Source organism: Lutjanus erythropterus, chromosome 1 (assembly GCF_056507025.1).
Source record: "Lutjanus erythropterus isolate fLutEry1 chromosome 1, fLutEry1.hap2, whole genome shotgun sequence".
NCBI classification, from domain to species: Eukaryota; Metazoa; Chordata; class Actinopteri; order Lutjaniformes; family Lutjanidae; genus Lutjanus; species Lutjanus erythropterus.
Window position 1 is genome coordinate 29,005,243 of NC_139317.1, and position 7,436 is coordinate 29,012,678.

Sequence of the window (7,436 nt, forward strand, 5' to 3'; positions counted from 1 at the left end):
CTTGTCCTGGGGAATCCGAAAAGGTCAAAGATCAAAAGTCCCTTCACTGTGACACATTTATGTTCTTGTCTACATATATTATATAGGTTAATATATAATAGTATATAATATTCTGATTGGATATTCTGCATTGGGTCTTAATATGAAACAACCAATCTAAAAAATAAAAAAATATATTCAAGTATTTAAAAGTTCAATGAACTGATGAAATAAATTACATTTTTGTGATTAAAAAAGTGTCTTCATTGGACGTCCTCGTGGCTCGGTTGGTGGAGCTGGGACTGTTAGTCCTCTGCAGTGGCTGCTGGTTCGACTCCCGCCTGCAGCCCATTTGCTGCATTTCATCCCATCTCGCTCTGCCCCTTGTCCTGTTATATCTTCAGCTGTCTCTACCAAAATAAAAGCAAAAGCCCAAAAATAATCTTAAAAAGAAGTGTCTTCATTTTCTACAGTTAATAATTTATAGTATTACAATTAATACAGTAATGCCTTTTACAGTAGTTAAATTAGTGTTGTGATTAAAAAAAATACAACATGCAGATTACTGTAATAAAAGTTATAGTACTGTGATTGTTCCTGTAATAACAATTATAGTACTGTGGAACTGTTATATTTACAGTAATCATACTGCGACATGCATTTACAACAACATACCAGCTAATTGCTGCCAGTAAGTTACTGAATATTTGACAGCGTTCTGTTTAGTCTTCTGATAGGTAACCTTCTGATAAGTGGTTTGTTACTGATGGAAATGAGAAGTTTTATTGTGTGCTGAATCATGCTGTGGATGACTGACCACAGAGAACATGCTGATTGTTTAGCTGCTTTCTCTTCCTTTTATTTGTCTGTCAGCTGACTTTCAAAATGATGAGATGGGAGAAATACTGTAAGCACAACACACTAATCGTTGTTTTACCAAGCAACAAGAGCAGCTCCTGGTTTTAAAGTGTAAGTGACCAAAAATACTTTCATATTTAACCAGGCAACCAAACTCAAACAATTCTTCTTCTTCTTCTATTATTATTATTATTATTATTTTTATTATTATTATTTATTAATTAATTAATTTCTCTATTTAATGTTGGTGTATTTGTTGACCTGGGCGGTGAGCTGTTGCACAGTTGTTCCCTTGCAGAGTATACACAAAGTAGTATTGAACTGAATCAACATTCCCAGCATGCATCGTGTGGGAGTTAAAGCGCTACTGAGAGCCTTCTTCTTAAAGTTACATGGTTGAAGAAATCATGTTTTGTGATGAAATCTTGCTGTGTGTTTTTAATACACTTTAAGATAAGTAATGTTTGTTTGTTTTCACAACAATGAAAACACAGTGAACCACAATAGAGGTTAGAATTGAATTCAGTCCCTTAAACCTTTACACTTAAAATTAAAAGCTATTACAAGGAGTTTTTTTTAAACTTGTTATGAAACAGTCTCAATTTATTAATAATCCCACATTATGACCTACATAAGTTAATAAAACTATTTGCAAATTGAATTTCAACAGTATATATTAGGTCTTTTGCAGTGGTGGACAAAGTACTCAACCCCAGTACTTGAGTCAAAGTATAGATACTCCTGGTCAAATATTACTCAACTACAAGTGAAAGTTGCTCAGTTACAATTTTACTAAAGTTAATGTACTAGAGTACTTGGTTTGTAAAATACAAAAATTGATTGATTGATTGATTCAAAAGTACAAATTACAAAGTATATTTTCTAATATCAATACATGCTGTATTGTTTTCATGATGCATTTACAGAAGCTTGTAACTCTCTGAAACCATCTAATGATGCACTGACTTGCTTGTAGAACCACTCTGCTACACAAAGTCTATAGAAACACATATAAAAACTTCAGCATAGAAATACAATCAAAAACAAAAAGGACAGTTATTGTCATTTTCTGATGTGACTGTATTAAAATCACTGCATAAAAACAGATTGAAGTCAAGTGTAAGGAGTTCTCCAAGTCTGTTAAATAACTGAGATTTCTTTCTGTCTTCAGAGGCAGTATATACATGAATTACTCTGTATTTTTCTCCCCGATAAAAACACTCCAACTTTAAAAGCTACCTGGAATAATTAATAATTATAATAACATCTTGAGATTTAACTTTACCGCTTTTTGTTTGAATGAAAGAGGGAGAGCTCGCTTGTGCTTGTTAGTGCGCCTGGACGTATTTCTGCTTTTACATCAGTCTCATTTGAGAGGAGCTACTGTGATTGGTTTCTTTCTGTGAGGAACACAACATGTGACCAATTACATTTTAGAAAAGAAAAAACAGCAACAGCTGACTTCAACGATGTGCTCAGTCAAAAAGTAACAACAACCTTCCTAGAAATGTAGAGGAGTCAAAAGTACAATATTTGTCTTTGAAATGTAGTGGAGTGAAAGTCAGAAGTTTCCAAAAAAAAGATATACTCAAGTACAGATACTCAAAAAATGTACTTAAGTACAGTACTCAAGTAAATGTACTTCGTTACTGTCCACCACTGGTCTTTTGAACATGTTTTCTCATGTACACCTGAATTAATATAACGTGTATTTGACCAGAAAAGTTTATTTTGAATCATTACAATATTATCTCAACTTACCAATTGGCCAAAGTCAATTTAGAAGACACACTTTAAGTTAAAAGGAAAAACAAATTTTATACAAACAAACAAACAAAAAAAATGCTGTATCAGATTTACTTTTTAATAAAGAATTGTTTTTTAAGTTGTAATTTTGCCTTTTCAAATTCAATCAACTTAAAATTTTAAGGAGGCCCGGACACTAACTTTTTTAAGTTAAAACAAATAGTCTATTCTGACAGTCTATCTTTGTCTAAAGCTTATAGCACCGATGGTGAACGAATAAAGGAGGATCATTAAAATACAAGACAGCCCTCTAGGCTTTGATCATGGTTTATGACTTTATTTTGTCACATCAATAGCACAGGTATGACTCACTACCACCAACCACAGCTGCTCTGTGGAAATCCTCGCAGAGATGAGGTGACGCATGTTGATAAATGAAGGCTGTCCGGTGACTAAGTGACGTTACACTCAATCAGCAAGCTAATTCCAGTCCGTCAATGAAAACTTGCCTTTAAATAATTTCACATGTGAAACATCAGCACAAAACCTTGAAACACTGCACTGTGGCTGTCCACACGTTTCGTAACAGTAAACGTGACCAAATATAAAAGAAGTTTAAAAAAATACAAAATGATCAAATCAGAAACACAAACAAAGGTTATCATACACATCAGGTACACAAAGCAAAGCACGTTGTTCTAATATAAAGCAACACACATACAGGAGACGAGCTGAAGCTGTCTTTCTACAAGGCAAAGCACTGATTCATGATGATCAAGCCAAGGCATTGTCTAATAAAGCATGTGCGTGGATATTTTTTAATAAGTGCACTAAGATACATTTCATTAGCTGGCTTATTGCTGTTGCGTACACATACATTCTAGCATGTGTGTTAACTACTGCAGTGTGTGTGTGTGTGTGTGTGTGTGTGTGTGTGTGTGTGTGTGTGTGCACGCGCATGGGTGTACTTACAGTAGTGCTTTCTTTCTCTAAAGCAATACATACAATTCTGTGGATGGCTCTATCAATGAGAAACATGCAGTGACTCCTTTGTCTGCCAGCACATATATGGAGAACAGTCTGACCTTGTTGGAGAAAGTACTCCGTACTTTGTTCCATAAATCAGTAAATGTTCTCAAAGTGCTGCCCAAACATGTGCAGCACAGCCATTTAACAGCTCATTACAGATACAGACCTTACTTTATAGTTATTATATTTGCTGGAATAAAGAAATAAAGCCAAGCAATATAGCACAGTTTAAGAAAAACAGAAAAATAAAGAACAAATATACATGGAAGACTGGTATTTCTAAATACTACATTCTACGATTAAAATGAAATTGAAATCAAATATTGAAATAAATAATATTCATAACATAACATAATACTAGCACTGACCAAACTTGAAACTCAAAGCAGCATGTTATTGTTTTCAGGATTTACCTTTATGCAAAATTTTCTGAAACCTCTGCCTCTTACCTTGTGTCTTTCCTTCCAAAATATTTATACTGTTAAATAAGGAAGTAACAACATACCAAATACCACGGTAAAAAATGTCTCGATACTGCTATGATATTATGCAGCTTATTAAGTTGTATTTTATTTTATTATTTTTGTCAATGGCCTACTACTGACTGCTGCATTGTTTTTGTTTTGCAGTTGTACATATATAATTAAACTATTTACTGCCAAAGATAACTCATGCCAGTTTTTTTGGAGATACGCATGGCGGGCTACTTTTATTTTATTTTATTTAAGAAGGAAAGCAGAAGCACTATAAATTAAAAGGAAAGCTAATTAATACGAACAAATATGCTGTATCAGATTTATCATTACAAAAGGACATTTTTTCAAGTCGTCATTTTTCTTTGTTCGTATTGTGTTGTTAAACAAAGGCTCAGAGTGTTTCAGTCATAAAGTAAGCTATTACATTTTCTCGCTATGAAAACTATACTTCAATCAGTTTTGTTGAAGGGAAATTCAGTTTTACTGAGGTAGGAGGTTCAACTAATGGACAGGCTGAAGGATGACATGTATTTGTGAGTAATGGGCTTTGCAGGAGAATAACAACAATAGTCATTTAGAGTTAGAGCTTTTCATTTAAGACAATTTTGGCCAGTGATTCAACATATGACTCCTCAGCTATGGCCCTTTGCTGTGTGTCTTCCTCTCTCTCCCTCTCTCTCTGCAAAATAATTTTAGTGTTATACTGTATGCCATTTTTAAAATACAAACATGTTACACACTTAAAACCTTAAATTAAGTTGACAAGGCTAACAAGGTTTAGGAAGCCCCGTTCTCTTGTGGAAGTTTTTCTTTCATTTCAGGGGGTGTAATGTAAAGTGCACTAAACACTCTACAGAGGCGTAACTGAAAACCAGTTATCGGCTTTACGTTCACTGCGATGGGTTATCTAATTCTGAGGATGTTTTTTCTTGTTTAGCACAAAATTTATCAGTGATATTTCCCTCTACACAATGAAAAATAGTTACCTTTGATGATATTATACTGCACAGCTTTTTTTTCACAAGGCATGCACATAGTTTCAACATGTGCCTTTACACTTCACTGACAACAGCTCACTCATCGAGTGCTCTTAAAAAAAACAATATAAGTAAGTAAATGGCAACAGTTAAAAACAATGTTACATACATGTTGAAATTGAGGGTACCATGCAGTAAATTATTTTACCAACCAATATGTAGATGATGAAGTAGGAGTCCAAATAAAAAATCTGAAATTTAAACCAGTTTTGGACCACAATAATTTGTGACAGTCATAATGAACATCGTGGTAGTGACTCAGCTTCACCTTCCTCCATGACACGTTTGTTGCCATAGCAACTCACATTAACAGTACACAGAACATCTGTCACATTATCATGTATCATTCATTATCATATATCTCATCACTCATACACTTCTCTTCTGTCATCAGTTACAAAAATAAATAAAATGTGATTATCAGAGGAGATCATAAATATACCTCGTCTTCTTAGAGATAAGAACACACTCATTATGTCCTGCAGACTGTACCTTTACTGTGTCACTAATATTTCCTCTTTCACTTTGTCCCCGTTGGTACTTTTGTAAATGTAAGGAAAGTATGAGTGTATATGAGGAACACTTCTAAATTCTAGAGACTTTGATCATTTATGTATCAATTTAGAGATTTAAAGCATTTCTGCAGATCATAAACAAAACAAATGTAAATTATACATTTTGATATCAAATATATGATCACTAAACTACTTAATGGCATTCCTTTAACATTCTACATTTCTTAATTTCCATTTGATAAATTCATGTTATAATCGTAGTTTAGTCTACAGAACATCATGCTACGGACGCTGACTAACAATAAAATTTAGCTGCACCGTTTCTGCTGTAAAGTGCTGACTGACTGACCCCAGTTGCAATTAGCAAAGGAAAGCTTAGCATATAATTTATAAAATCATTTTCCCTCAAACATTTGCTCTTTGTCATTTCCTTATCTGATAGTTTCATGAAAATAAAAACAAACACGTCAATGAACAGATGTGACTATTTTACAGGCTGTAAATAGGAATTCTATGTCTGTGTGTGTGTGTTAGTAATGTGTGTAAACACCAACCAGGTACTAAACCATATGACTGGATGAATGAATGGGTTCCTGAAAGCTGGACAGGACGTTAAACATCATCTAAAGCACTCGCTAGCATAATAACAATGATGACTTTGAATGTACGTTTGCATTTGCATAAGTATGCATTATTTATATATTTCATAACAGATCATTGGTTTCATTGAATCAGACTAATTTTAAAAAAAGAGAATGGCGTTGGCGATTCTGCTCAGCAGCTTGGTGGACGGCATGTTTGTTTACTGTTTACTAGTTTAATTAAACTGATTCATTTAGAAAATTCTTCTTCATTGAGCTCCAACTATTTTTTAAATAACTTTGCCTTGATTCACATGATTGTTTATGCTCCATGATTTCAAATCATAAAATGATTTTGTTGTAATGATTAGTTTGTTCCTAAATTTTGGAGATAACCTCAGCTGACTGCATTGCCTGAATAAGCGAGACACTTGACTGCGTTAAGCTTTCTGTGGATAGTTTCGAATAATTAAAAATTACAAAGTGTAGGGGTTTATCTAAATTAGGGCTGAACAAGGAATCAAAATATTATTGAAATCTCAATATTGCCCAGTGCAAGATCCAAATTGCAGGAGGTGCAATTATTTGATAAAGGTAAAATAATTCACAACATAACATTATAAATGAAGCATTGTGGTGATATTCTCCAGTAAGGGATCAAGCTTGTTTGGTAAAGATTTTTATACTCTTTCAGTCAAAATTAAATGCAAAAATCACTATTCCCACTACAATTGTGGCATCTATCAGACATAATTGCAATATGATGCGCGTTGTTCAGCCCTAATCTAAATGAATGAAAGTGTTGCCCCACATTCATTAGCACCTGTAAATGTTTATCTGTGTTTTCTTTTGATGAGTAACCCTGATCCAATCTTCTGTAAATATGGATCCACAGTATATTTTCATTAAAAAATGGCCAGTTCCCTTGTACACCTGTTTTGCCACAGCTAACTCCTCTTGCGGCCTCAGTAGATGGCAGACTATCGCCTGGCACACCGCTATTAAAGGGACAGTGTGGATTATTTGAAGTGGGGTTGTATGACGTACTTATTCATAGTCAGTATATTACCTTCTTTAGATGGTGGTTGGCATGTCCCCAGTTTGAAGAAACAGCAGGAGTACCATTGTAGGAAGCTGAGAAATGTATGTGTGGACAGAATCAGCAGCAAAATGTAGTTAAGCCACCTAAAAAAATGGGCCTTTTTTCAGTGGCTA